Source organism: Sinocyclocheilus rhinocerous, unplaced genomic scaffold, assembly GCF_001515625.1.
Source record: "Sinocyclocheilus rhinocerous isolate Xijiao unplaced genomic scaffold, SAMN03320098_v1.1 scaffold427, whole genome shotgun sequence".
In the NCBI taxonomy this organism is placed as follows: domain Eukaryota; kingdom Metazoa; phylum Chordata; class Actinopteri; order Cypriniformes; family Cyprinidae; genus Sinocyclocheilus; species Sinocyclocheilus rhinocerous.
In genome coordinates, this window is record NW_015662011.1 from 168,310 (window position 1) to 183,412 (window position 15,103).

The 15,103-nt window shown below is 37.1% G+C and overlaps 1 pseudogene; it reads left to right on the forward strand.

Annotated features, from left to right (window-relative positions):
• Positions 1-15,103, forward strand: part of LOC107727335 (ephrin type-A receptor 3-like) — a 128,895-nt pseudogene that overhangs the window by 98,031 nt on the left and 15,761 nt on the right.

The following is a 15,103-nucleotide window of genomic DNA, read 5'->3' on the forward strand; positions in this document are numbered from 1 at the left end:
TCTATCTATCTATCTATCTATCTATCTATCTATCATCATTCTGTCTATGCATAAAATTGTAACGCTTTTAACTAGGGCTGCACGATAAATCGCATGCAATATTTAATGCGCATCATGTCAGTAAAGCCGCTTCTGTAATCAGCGGTAAATCTCCATCACGTGCGGGCTTTCACATTGAGCAGCATTTACTACACAGAGCCGTTGTTCACCGACAAGCTGCGCAAAAAATCACGTGATTATGAACGTGGTTTTGCGCAGCTTGCCGGTGAACAACGGCTCTGTGCTGATTAAAGAACTGGCTTTACTGACAAGATGCGCGTTAAACATCGCATGCGATTTATCGTGCAGCCCTACTTTTAACTATTTTCAAAACACAAGACTCAGACATGACTAACAATGCCATCCGACACACTAACAAACCTTCAGAAAGTGAGACGTTAGAATGCTGCAAATGTAATTGTTGTGCTTTTAAGCATCTCTATAAAAGGATGATGACATTGGATTCAGCCCTAACAAAACATTAAAAAAACTAATGCAAAATCTTTGTCACAATAAGCACACACACACACAGTATTTTGGTGTGCGCTTGTGTCACTTTCCTGACAGCATAGTTGAGTGCTGTCATAAACAGCTGTTAAATTTGCTGATATTTTCCCATTTGTCAGATTGCATTCAAGAAAAACAATAAAGTTGAGAATTTAATGAATGGCTTGTTTTCTAGTTTTGATGACCTTCAGCCGTTCATCTTGTTATATGTCACATTTTTCTTCATTCTCCTTGACATCAATGACGAGATGAGTCAAGGTTTCCACTCACACACGCACAGGGGGATCCATCCGCCCAGCCAATTAGTGGCGTTTACATGATGACGAGCTTGTGTTTGATTCAGACAAATAAAATCAGCATCAAACTGAAGTGATGGAGCATGATGAACACTGGCAATCGGTTACACTATGTAGTGTACACACACATGTGTGCGAGTGAGGTGCGCTTGCCAAAGACAGAATCATTCTCACTTTTCTCTGCCACGCAATCACAGCTCCAGCCTGCCAACTCGCCATGGCTGGGCTCCTGTGACCCTGGCATGGGCAGCCCCTCTCCTCATCATTACTGCCAAATTAAAAGCCAGAAGCCTCCAGCTCATCTGTCTCCCTGCTGCCGACTCTTACACGAGCTCGGCCGCTCCCGAGCGGTTACGGATGCCTTGGAACTCACCCCAAACCAATTATAATCAAAAGATGATTTTAAAATGTACTAGTCTTTGATTGTAATGAGAGAGTTCTACATTTTCTTCTCAGATTAGCTGTCATGAGTGATTCTTACTTTGAGACAAATTACCGAGGGGAGTTTAGGCACAGGAACAGGGGAGAGAAGAACCTGAAGAAGGGAAATGTAATTCCCTCATAGCTTCTCTCATTAAAGTGTAATGCTGTTTGCAAGGGAGCATGAAAGATTAGGCAGTTACATGTGGGAAGTTGCAGAGGCTGATTCGGTTCAAGAAGATCTTCACTGAAGCATCCTCATGACCCGCTCTAAGGTAAAGAAATGGGTTTCAAGGCACACTCAAAGGCAGGTCAGTTCATTCAGCATCCATCTTGGTAACATCTCAAAATCAATTTCAGTCATGCTAATATTGCTCATATATTGAATACAGAAAGATTTTTGTTGTCTCTGACACATGGCATCAGGGCTGAACATTTACGAATTTTGTTTTTGTTTTTTGTTTTGTTTTGGTTATTTTACTACTTGTTTGTTCATTTTAGCACTACTTATTTGTTCATTTGTTTGTTTAACTTTTTTTTTAATCAGATTTTTTTAAGTTTCTTTTATTATTTTAATTACTGGCACCTTGTTTTTATTAAATGTTTGTTTGTTTGTTCGTTCAACTTTATGTTGAATGTTATTTTATTATTTTGATTATTGGTGCCATTTATTTATTTACTTACGTACTACATAAGTTATGTAACTATATAAACCTCTTTAGTTCACGATGGAAATTTGGGCTTGAGTTTAGTCTCATATTCAATCTCCCATCGCAGACGCAAAGTCAAACATGGATTGCATGAAAAGGTGAACTTGTACAACTGAAATGTGAAACAGCTATTATTTATTTTAATTAAATGAAATGCCTTTAGGAGACACGCTTCAGGGGTCTTTTAATGCGTAAACTGCAACTGCATTCACTTGACAAATGACTGTGAGGGGGGCTGTTGTTTTGCAGTGATGTTTAAAATGTTGCTAAGCCTCTAGGAGCTTTTATACTGGGTGTGTTGCACTATATTGCTGCAGGCGAAGGCAGACGGTTTCAGAATCGTACCCATGGAGACCCAGAACACCAGTGGGTATTTTTAGACATTCCAATGTGCCTCGGAGACTAACTCACAGATGTGCTAGTGCACTCAGCATACACACACACACTCATACACATGCAAAGACTAACTTTTATCAGGGCATACACTTCCTCAAACTCTCATTTGAAGACTTTTATTCATGTATTAGGTGGCATACTCATTCAAATGTGTTCAGACACAATTAATGCTGTATATATGGACTGAAACACATTGATTGATGTCACAGCTGAGTCTAATATATGAAGGGAACTTCATCTCTTCAGCAGCTTGGAAATAATCATAATCTATTCCTCACTCTCATACAGTGCTGAACGGCAATTTTATGGCTGGTTTATAAAAATATACATTTTTATAGCTGATGTTTTTATCTTTTTTTTAATGTGTTGCAGACATTGTGGCTACATTAAAGCGAAGCAAGATCCAGATGAAGAAAAAATGCAGTTTCAGAATGGGAGAGGTACGATGGCCAAAATAGCACACACAAACACACACACAACACTCATACATAATGGATTGTCAAAACAAACGGTTGTTTTTAGAGGTAACATAAATGTAAAAGGTCTCTCTTCCAGTCTCGGCTGTGAGAGTGCGATATAAATCAAAAACCCTCATGCTCAAACTCACCATAGAGTTTATCTTTTCCAACTTTTTTAGGAGGCTGTTTGGGTTTATGGTGCAGTCGTGTCTTGGCATTCATTCGGACTGAAAATCCCTGTGTGAAAATCATATGTGGTATTTTTTTTTTTTTCTTATTGCAGTGAAACTTCCAGGAAGCAGGACGTATATTCACCCCCACACTTACGAGGACCCAAATCAAGCCATCCGAGATTTTGCCAAGGAAATTGATGCCTCCACTATACGTATAGAGAGAGTTATAGGTGCAGGTGAGAGTCTTATTCTTCAAATTGTGGAAATAAAATGAAAATAAACAATATTGAATCTCAAATATACATTATGCAAATCGTGTCAGTGTAGCTCCTTAAATATTGAGGTGTGTTCACTTCATAAAACGTGTTTTCAGTGTGTAAGCGTAGTTGTGTGCTAATGTATGTCAAAGAATGGAGGTTTCTATTTGAGCCCTAATTATAGAACGTCTGCCAACTGTAATCCTCACACACAAAGCTGTTGTTTGAAATACTGAGCTGTTAATACAGCATATCTCTGCGTCTGAACTTGGCTTTGAAATCTCATTTTCCTCAGCGTATGCTTTCTCTGTCCGTGAGTGACTGGTTTCTCCATTTTTCAGACTTTTTTTTTGTTTTATCCTGGTTCTTTATTTCTCTCTCTCATTTCCAATTTCTCTTCATCTGGCTGCAATAGTGTGCAATAGAGTTCTTTGGGGCTTTAGGAGTTCTGAATTAAACAATGCCATGGAGAAATATTCTTAGATTCTTTGTGTGAGAACAGGACACGCATTTAACCCAAACATATTTGACTGAGATGTTATCCACCATATAACAGAGCTCTCCCAAAACAATATATATACAGTATATGCCAAGTTTTCTACAAAGCTGTTCTAGATTTATGTTTCTCGTGTCACTCTACAGTCCCTTTCTTCTCACTTAATAACATTTCAACATTTCTTGTCTTGTTTCTCAGAAAAAAAAAATCCTTAAATTGTGTACTTGTATAAATTATTTCCTTGCGCCATTAGCAACATGCTTTTTTTTATAATGAACCTCACTAAATTTTGTATTTATGATTTAAAAAAACAATTCAATTGTGGTCAGAAAAACGAACAAAAATAAATAAATAAATAAAATAAAATATATTCTATATATATATAGTCTTAATGAGTTGTAATATATTATGCAGAAAATAGATCTATTTTAAATTATATTTATATATGTGGTCACACTTTATTTTAATGTCCAATTCTCGCTATTAACAAACCATTAACTCTGACTTTTGCCTCAATAAATACCTAATTTGCTGCTTATTAACAGTTAGTTAGGTAGTTGTTATATTTAGGTATTGTGTAGGATTAGGCATGTAGAATATGGTCATGCATAATATGTGCTTTATAAGTACTAATAAACAGCCAATATGTTAATAATAGGCATGCTAATAAGCCACTAGTTAATAATGAGAATTGGTCCCTATACTAAAGTGTTACCATATATTTTCACTGGAAAACAAGACAGTGAACACAGTCACAGTGTCCAGTCAAGTGAATTTTAGTTACACATATTTTCCTTCATAAATCCACCATAGTCTGATGCTGATGTGCTGATGATAGCCATGTGTTTCTTTCCAGGTGAGTTTGGTGAGGTTTGCAGTGGCCGTCTGAAGCTCCCCAGCAAGAGAGAAATCTACGTGGCCATCAAAAGTCTGAAAGCAGGATACTCAGAGAAGCAGAGGCGGGACTTCCTGAGCGAGGCCAGCATCATGGGCCAATTCGACCACCCCAACATCATCAGACTGGAGGGAGTCGTTACCAGATGTAAGTGACTGACATGTACTGTCGTCTTCACCTTCACCCAATGGCTTTTAAAAGACGGATTGAAAAGTTTAAGTAAGTAAACATACACTGCATTGTAAGCACTGAGGGAAAAATAAGCTGTTCTCAAAAGTGCTTTCAGAAATCATTTTGCGGGAATTCAATTGCACAGTTGAGTTCTTGGCTCGGTACAATTTTTATACAGCGTGGTTGAATAGCACAAGTGTGACAATATATGATTATTGTGACTACACCAACAAACCTTTTCCGCCACAGCGGTCACAAAGTGTTTTCATGGCGTTGTGATTAAGAGCCAGATGGAGGTGTGACTGTTCTCAAAAGTGCTTTCAGAAATAATTTTGCGGGAATTCAATTGCACAGTTGAGTTCTTGGTTCGGTACAATTTTTATACAGCGTGGTTGAATAGCACAAGTGTGACAATATATGATTATTGTGACTACACCAACAAACCTTTTCCGCCACAGCGGTCACAAAGTGTTTTCATGGCGTTGTGATTAAGAGCCAGATGGAGGTGTGCTGTACTCACTGACGTGCTCAGCCTTGGGGAGGACAGAAACAGAGCTCGACTGTTCCACCTGAATGGCTCTGTTGAATTGGATTCGTCCACACAAGAGGGTTGGAAGACAAAGACTCGCTACAGCAGATGTATTGCAGAGCAAGCCTTTAAATGTGACTAAACATATTATCTCTAGAATTAACTTTTCATTTGGAAATGTTCAATTGGCTACTTGGGAACTTTTGATTAGGGAGTGTTATGCAAAAGTAAACCTAAGTACAGTATTAAATGACTGTTAAAATTGGCACTTAACTCGTTCCCCACTGTGTGTGCTACAGACAATTGAAGTGACTTTTCTAAACAATCAGAATTATGATTTTTAGCTTGTAAATGATAAATATGTAATTTTTTTAAAAACCGCCTAGCAATTAAATGCCTAAAAAAAACACCACAAAATCCTAGAAAACATATAAGAACTTGCCAAAAAAATGCTCAGAACACCCTAGCATTGCAGTTTTGACAATGATGTGTGGAAAACAGTCGGAGAAGAATTTGAAATAATTGATTTCCTTTAAACCATTTTAAGTTTTTGCAACGTTTTACAACCGTATAGATTAGGTATAATCTGTATTTCATACAAATTCAGCAACATGAAGAACATTACAGGTCAACGTTTTTAGAAACATGCAAATGAAAGTGGAAATGTTACGCTGATCTTTAAATAATGTCCTGTTCAGATTAAGTCAACTAGGCTTTTTTTTAATTCTTACAAGCAAAATGAAATGTTTAGAAACTTGTTTTCCTTTTATCGCTTGTTTCTCCAATCTTCAACTGCCGTTCTGCACTTATATGTTTGTGGCCTGATGGCGTTGTCTAAATTGGATCTTAATCGCATACAGAGATAGACTTACACAGTGTTATGTGTGTTAGAAACCTTTCCGAGTCTCATTATCTCATCAGTAATGGGGGAGAGCTTATCGGAGAACTTCAGCTTTCACCAGACGCCAAACAAAAACCCTTTCTTTTGAGCGTCATTATGACTGAACAAACGTCTGCGGCTCCGCACTACCTATAGAGCACAACAATGAAAGTATGCATATTTATGACTGCATGAATATTAATCATTTAAATAGTTAATTGGATGTGTTTTAAGTGTCATAAATATTCAGCAGCGCACATATGAACAGCGACGTCTCGACATTTCATATTCATTTTTCGCTCTGTTCTCTCTAATGCGGAATGCTAATTTTGACCTTTTGTTAGCATTGGTTTGTGCAGTTTACAGAACTATTTCCTCCGTAAATCGAGTTTGCTTTTCATTTTGAAAAGGCAGACGCTGCCTAATTGCCTGTCCTCCAGTTATAAGTGGTGTATTTATGTTCTGAGCAAATATCAGGGGCTCGGGGTTAAAGCTCAGTTCAGTGTCTCTCGGAGCACGCAGACTCTTTGGAAGAGCAAAGTAGCGGTTTAAGTGAGAGTAATGCATTCAACATTGGGCTGCACTCTGACCTCTGTCTTCATGGAATAGACCAGTCCTCTGTTGGAATCTAAAATAAGCCTGCTTTTGACAGGGTAAAAGAGAGTTTAGGGGAAGATGTAGAGAGGACATATTTGACATTCTTAGAAAAAGACCTGTCATAGCACTTGCATTTTATTGCTCTTTTGTTGGTTTTGATTGCTTCTATTGTCATCATTTGTAAGTCACTTTGGATAAAAGCGCCTGCTAAATGACTTAGTGTAAATGTAAATGTATTCCAGCTAGTTGCTGTAGTTGAGGTGATGTAGTTGATGTACTAAAATAACTAAAACTAAAAATTAAATAAAAAATGAATAAAACTGCATAGAGATATAGGGGGGGAAACAAAACTGCAAAAACACTACAAAATTACTAATACGTTATCTAAAATTAAAACAAGTATATAAAACAAGTATATAAGAAAATATAAAAAATAAAAATTAGGTTCAAAATATTCATAAAAAAATCTATAATGGTATCTCAATGCTAAAATGTGTGTGTTCAGTGTGTTCTGCTCTTATGTTTACTAATTTAAGAATCTGCAAGATGCTTGTCATTTAAAAAAGAGATCATAAAACATTTTTTTTATTAATTCTCTGATGAAGCTATTTCACAGATGTTTACATATACAATTTGAATTTACACAATTTGTGTTATATTTTTGTGAAAGGTTGTGATTTAAATGTTGTCTTGTGGAATATACTTAATTATCTTTAATAAAAATTGTAACTTAAAATTATTTATTATTATTATTATGAAAAAAACATGTTGTGCTCTTATGTTTAAGACTTTATTTCTCTTATGTACTAAACATCTTAGCGATTCTGAAAGGGTAAAGTGATAGTCATGTCACTGTCCATATGGCTGCATGTATTCTGGCCTTGGGGGTTGTGAATAGTCGCACGTATGACAGCGGAGAGAGGCAATTTCACAGATCACTGCTCAGCAGGTCAGTGGCTGCAGGGCCGAGGAGCGGGCAAGGGAACAGCAGGGACAGCTCTCTAACCTTTCACTCCAAACAGTTATTCAAAACATCAATTTCTAACAGCTCCCAGCATTCAAATCCTTACACCGTGATTGCCACTCACTGTAGCAACAAAAAAACATCCTTTGGGATATGTAAAATCCTTGAAGGGTAATGCGTCTCTGTCTGTTACCGTATCTTTGATGAGCTAAAAGTGTCTAATTCATAAACAGTATTTTTTAACAGATTCTCAAACTGATTTGCAAAGTGTTGATAAATTACTCTGTATTTAGCAAAACAGGCTTCCAGTGGTTATGGAAAACTTGGAAATATCAGCAAAGTTGCAGCCATTAATGAACTTTTAATATATTTCATTGGCGTTCATTGTTTTTTGTGAATGCAGTCTCTATAAACTCATTTTAGAACATTATTAAAATATCCAGTAATCTCGAACATCTGCAAAAGTAATGGAAAAAAAATCATAAAAATCAATTTGTGATAAACAGTAATAAACAGCAGCATTTCATACACTACAAAACAACATCAAATGAAATTTAAAGTGCTGCTGGAAACACTTTTGAATAAAGACTCAGATGAGTTGGTAAATCAAGTTTTAACTGGTTCTTTGAATAAACAGAATCAATCTAACTTCCCAGTGTTATCCCTCAGGGCTAATTTTAGTGATGTACACAAAGAAGCCTTTGTAAATGTAGGTTTTATTGTGTTTTTCTTTTTTATGCTTGTGGCCTCAGCGATCAACAAATCCAAAACAGAGCTCCAATCAACAGTGCTTTATCAGAATAATGTTCCAAACCCTCACTCTCACTGTGATTGCTTCCATTGTTATGTAGATGGTGGGTCTGGTGCGACTAAAAGAAAGCTTTGGAAATAGCCCTTTTAATTACTATCTCGTCATTTGTCAGAAAAGTTCTGATCTCTCCATATCTCTCATTTCCTCCTTTATGTGCCAACAATCGCCTAATCTGGAACCATTCAATTTGGAGGAGGCTATCATCTCCTCTCATCGCGCTCTTTCCACCGCGAAGGATTTTCCTCTTAACGAAGTGGCTGCTATTTCGAGAAAGCATTCATTAAAACCACCGCTCCTTTGTTTAGGGGACAATGAAAGTTTAAAGTCTTGCGGAGACTCTTGTGTTAAATTACGCTAACTCTTGTGGTAGATTTAGGGTTGCGATGTAGGGAACAGCGAGGACTTTGAAAGCAGCTCAGTGCTAAGTACATCATGTGTCATTTAGTTAAAACACCATTTGGAAAATCAATAAGATTGTAAAGTTGAAGAACAGCTCCTTTTGTTCTTATGTTCATAATCGTGTCCAAAGTGGGCCATCAGGACATCAACCTGGTCAGTTTCTCTTTTATCCTATAAGTTAGTTTATTGTATATGTCAATGCAGAATATATGGAGATATGAGTTCTGCTGTTACCACGCTGCCGAAATAAACCACTTTAATGCGGGGTGTAAAATCAATACTCTATTTGCAATAGGGGTTCTCGCTCTATGGATGAGCCAGCAGTGAGAATGGGCCTGATTTGAGCTTGTTAAGGAGTGTCACTGCTGGGGTCCTGATGGGACGACTACAGGCCAAATGTAAAGCCTCTGGTGTGCCGCTTTACACACAAACATATGTTTATACACACACACTCAAGCTGGTGCGCCTCCCTCCCAATACGCAATTACACAATCCGCCTTGTATCTGATATCACAAAGCATTTTTTATAATGTACATGCTCTCTAAATGTCAAATCACCTGCAACAAAGGTCTTGTTTCCTTTAGTGATTATTCTACAATACCGGTTAGAAGTAAATCACAGGGGTGTTGCATTACACAGATGAGGCGTTATGTGATATTGATTACTTGAGTTTGTTGCAGGTATTCATTTTTTTCCCGAACATGCAATACAAACATGTAGGGCAGAGGGACTCCGTTGGGAATAGATTTATCCAGCGATTTTCCCTGGTAAGTACGTATAGAGTTCAAGAGATTCTGTGCGAAATGCCTCTGACAGCAGCGTGCTGTGACATCTTTATTTAAGTGGATATGGTTTTTAAGTCTCTGTCCTAGATATTACCAACACAAGCAGACCTGGATCCATGCTTCCATTTTCACCACAGACAATGACAGCTTAATTTTTATTTCTGTACTTTTATAGTCGCATTTACATTTTACATTTATGCATTTATCAGACACACTTATGCAGAGCAAAAACAGTACAATAACATAAACGATTCATATTTTTATTGTGTGTGTGTGTGCTCACGATGGAGGTGTGTTTTTAGATGTTTCTTGAAAGTAGCAAAGGATTAGAGCTGGGAAAATCCTTCTATCAAGCTTTGAGGACATTATTTTGTGTCTTGTGTATGCATTTCTATTTATTTGATTATTTTTATATTGTTATATTTATTGTTTTATTTATTTAACAATTTTTGGGTGGGTAAGATTTTTTTAATGTTCTTGAAAGGTCAAAGAAGTCATGCTCACCAAGGTTGCATTTATTTGATAAAAAATACAGTAAAAAAAAACAGTGATATTCTGAAATATTATTACAATTTATTCATTTTTATTTTCTATTTTAATAATTAAAAAATGTATATTATTCCTGTAATAGCAAAACCATATTTTCAGCTGCAATTTTCCAGTCTTAAATATCACAGAATCAATCAGAAATCATTCTAATATTCAGATTTGGTTTTCAAGAACCATTTCTTCTTATTATCAAAATTGAAAACAGTTGTGCCGCTTAATATTATTGTGGCAACTGTGATACATTTTTCAGGATTCTTTGATTAATAGAAAGTTCATAAAAAATATAGCATTTATTTAAAATATTTTTTTTCTTTTGTAACAATGTATTAGTCTTTACTGTACTTTTGAATTTAAATGAATTTAATGAATTCATTAATGCATCCAAACTGATTTCTGGAGTGAAATAAGGAAAACTTTTTATAAAGTGAAAAGTGACGTGACATGTGGCCAAGTATGGTGACCCATACTCGGAATTAGTGCTCTGCATTTATCCCATCCAAAGTGCACACACACAGCAGTGAACACACACACACCGTGAACACACACCCGGAGCAGTGGGCAGCCATTTTTTTGCTGCGGCGCCCGGGGAGCAGTTGGGGGTTCGTTGCCTTGCTCAAGAGAACCTCAGTTGTGGTATTGAAGGTGGGAGAGAGCGCTGTACATTCACTCCCCCCACCTACAATCCCTGCCGGTACGAGACTCGAACCCGCAACCTTTGGGTTACGAGTCCGACTCTCTAACCATTAGGCCACGACTTCCCCTGCTTATAAGCTTGTTTATAACCCATAGCAGCATCATGTGATATATCACTGTAAGAAAAAATATCCATTGAGAAGTTTACAGACATTTCCTGTAAATCTAAAACACTGCACAATTTAATGCGTAATCTAAAATACAGGGAAAGCACTTACAAAAAATAAGAACAATTCCTTCATATTAAGAGAACATTGTGTCAGACAGTTGCATTGTCTTCTGAAGAATGATTTGTAAACCTGCCTGCCTGAACCATATTTAGTGTCACCCTCAGGGTTTCTTGATCTTCACAGTATGTAAATCTATAACCTATCCTTCTGTTAAAGCTCTGTACCTGAGGCCACACTTAATAAGCCACCAGTGACATTAACTGCTAGTTCACTCCCGCATACACAGAGCTCATCGTAGACTGCTGCTATTCCAGCCATGCAGGTTTCATAAAGGGTTAAACCTATTCTTCTCTTTGTAGAAACAAAGCAAAAAGAGAAACCAGGTCTTGAGGGTGAAATCACAGAGATATGCCTGCCCTCTGTTCATAAGACATGTGATGCTAATGCAGGAAGCCCTCAATGAGCTCCATTGTGTGCTTCGAGATAGCGGACACCATCTGCAACGGATGAAGCTGCTTGTGTGTGCTTGAGGTTGTGCCGTAACCTTTTTATATCTCGTCAGGAAAAATTGGCATGTCAGATGTCCAGATGATCACTTGATAACGCATGAATTAGAGGGGAAATTAAAAAATCCCCTCAAGGTTACCAGAGATTAATGTCAAGAGCGAACCTTTCAGAGTTGTTTTCCAAAGAGCTCATTATAAGGAGTGTTTTATTAGTTAAACGCCTGCTGTAATCGTGGCTGATGATTGTTTTAACACTTAAACCCACGCATAAAATCAACACTAGATGACCTTTCAAAAAGATTTACCAGAGCAGTTTTATTATAAGACTTGAGGCAAAGTTTATGGTCCTTGCACACTGAGTCTGAAATGTTCATATGCGTTTTTTCGTTGGTTTCGTATTCGTCATCCTTTTCTATCAAAATACTTGCTACGGATGCGAAAACACAGAAAATTGAACCTGATCAGAATTTTTTTTATTTTTTTTTATGAAGGACGAAAGTTTCGGAGGCAGTCTGTAAACATGATTAACGCGAGGTCGTATTTATTTTTTAACGTGCGGAAATTTCGGATGAGATTTTTCGGACTCAGTATGCAAAGACCTTTAGTATGAAATTAATTTTCTTTGTAAATTTCAGCTTTTGAAACCAGTTCTGTTCTGGAGGACTCCCACATTAAAGCATATATGTGATCCTGTTAAATTTTATTATTTTTTTTTTTTTTCAAATAACATGTTAGATGAAAAAAACGAATTTAAAAAAATTTAAAAATGAAAATTAACTTTCAACGAAAATCAGACATTCCATTAAATACTAATACATTTTGATTCATCCTGTAAAATACTAACTGAAATAAATATGTTTAAGCTGAAGTACTAAAAATACGTGATGCCGTTAAATCCTCACAGTGTTGAACTGCACGTCCAGCTCGTGTTTTCTCTCTCTGGGCTCGACTCTGAGGTCAGGGCCCCGGGAGGCTGCCTAAGCTTCTCTGATCAGATCCACTGCCTCGGTCACCCGCTCTTTCAGGATCAATGCCAGTCGCCGCTTCAACTCACTTTCTGATAAAGCAGTCACACACACACACATAGTGACATCAGATGGCCACCCATTGCCGTTCCATTCCCTGAACACAGTGTGCTGCGGCCCATTCCCTCTCTTTCTCTTTCAACGACTGACAGCTACATTAGTCTGCCTCTGAAAAATAAACGGAATTGCATTTTTTCCCTGATCAGATCCACTGCCTCGGTCACCCGCTCTTTCAGGATCAATGCCAGTCGCCGCTTCAACTCACTTTCTGATAAAGCAGTCACACACACACACACATAGTGACATCAGATGGCCACCCATTGCCGTTCCATTCCCTGAACACAGTGTGCTGCGGCCCATTCCCTCTCTTTCTCTTTCAACGACTGACAGCTACATTAGTCTGCCTCTGAAAAATAAACGGAATTGCATTTTTTCCCCCTCTTTTTTCAGATGAGACATGGGAGTTTAGGTTTGGGGGTGTCGTTGAAGGCATTTATCTTGGTGAGATAGTGATTTAATTTTAGGTGATGTATAACCAGTCTGTTGCTGCGGTGATGCTCGGAGGGGGGTGATCAAACCTGTTTTTCACAAACTCATAGAGACATATATATTTATATACACACATAGACCTCACGTCCCATGACTCGAGCACATATCTCTGTATTCCAGAGTGGAGGTGTCCGGAATGTAAGTCATTTATCAGCACTGACGTGGCTGGTGTTTACATGTCCCTGAGAGAGACAGGGACAACAGCCCACTACTGAGCACTAATACACACTGATACACTGACACACATTGTGAGTGCTCATATTTTTTGGGAGTAGTAACCAAGGACTTTTTCTCTGTTTTTTTTTGTTTTTTTTTGAAAGAAAATGCCAATTTATGCATTGTTTTCATCCTAATTTACTGCTATACCCACATTGCATCAACGTTGTTATTGTTAACTGAAACTAAAATGTTTTTGTTAATAAAATAAAATAAAATATTAGAAGAAAAAATAAACTTAAAAATGAAAATAAACTTTCAAAGCTGCAGTCCGTAAGTTTTGCCTCTTTGTCGCCATCTCTGTTTGAAAACCTGGAATTGCAGCTGTGTGCGGAATTATCTAGCTTGCGTGGGTTGTGAGTCGGCACGGCTCCAGCGCGGATGACTCTAATGTTCTGAAGAGTATGTGTGGCAGTCCTTATACTTTATTCTCTAATGATTCATGTTAACAACATCAGCATTAGTGACTATGAGTATAGTGTGTATTAGCGTGTAGATTTCAATTTCTGCACAGTCTAATCTAATTGTCATACTCTTCGAATTTCATATTAAGAAATTGTTTTAACCCAAAAAGCATCTGTAATCAGAAGCACATTTATAACTGGAATATAATTTAATTAAAAAAGTTACGGACTGCAGCTTTAAATGAAAATTAGAAATTCTGTCAAGTAACACATTTTGATTGTCAAATGCTAACTGAATCAAATATGTTTAAGCTGAAGTACTAAAAATCAGTGGCGAGCGGTGACTTTTTTAACCGGGTATGCTGAGTGATAAGATTAAGACCCCCCCCTCCCCCATCGCTTTTAAGACACACTCAAAGAGGAAAACACCGTGGCAGGTGTCGATTTAAAAGTATGCACATTCCTACCTTATTTGTAAATGAAATTCATCTCCAATCCTTCTTATAGTTTCAGGTTTATCCGTAGTTATTCGAATACTAGAAATCAGCTGCTTTTCCAAGTAAAACCCGCCAAATAACGTAGTTACGTTATGATACTAATATTCAGAGGGTGGGGAGATGGGGGATTCCCCGCTCTATATGTCTCTGCATCGACTGAATTATTATTTTTTTTATTAATTTATTTTTATTCCCAGTGAACAGGAGTTCAAACTCCCATCCGGGTGACACTACTCCAATAATAGGCCATGCAAAATACCATAATAATAATAATAATAATAATATCTTTAAAATATTGCCAAGTAACGTTGCAAACGTAGATTATGATGATCTATAGTGGGCGAAAGTAACCTAATAATGTAATCTATTAACTATGCATAAAAACCTGTCTGTTTACTTAATTAACAGATATAGGTGTCATGCCATAACATATTTTTAATAGACTGAGTTTATATTTAATGTGAATTTAACATTGAAAGTTAATGTGAATAAAAACATTGCAAGTTAGGCTACTTATCATAACACTTTCCTTGTACAGAAAGAGAGCAAAGAACATTTACATTATCAGTTTTCACTGACAGTCTAGTTCAAGCACTCTCAAAAACTCCCATTAAAATCATTGAAGCTGTTTACACTATGAAATTAATATCTTACAGATTCATACACACATTTGCACTTTGTTGTTTCTGACGAGAGAATTCGCCAGAAAG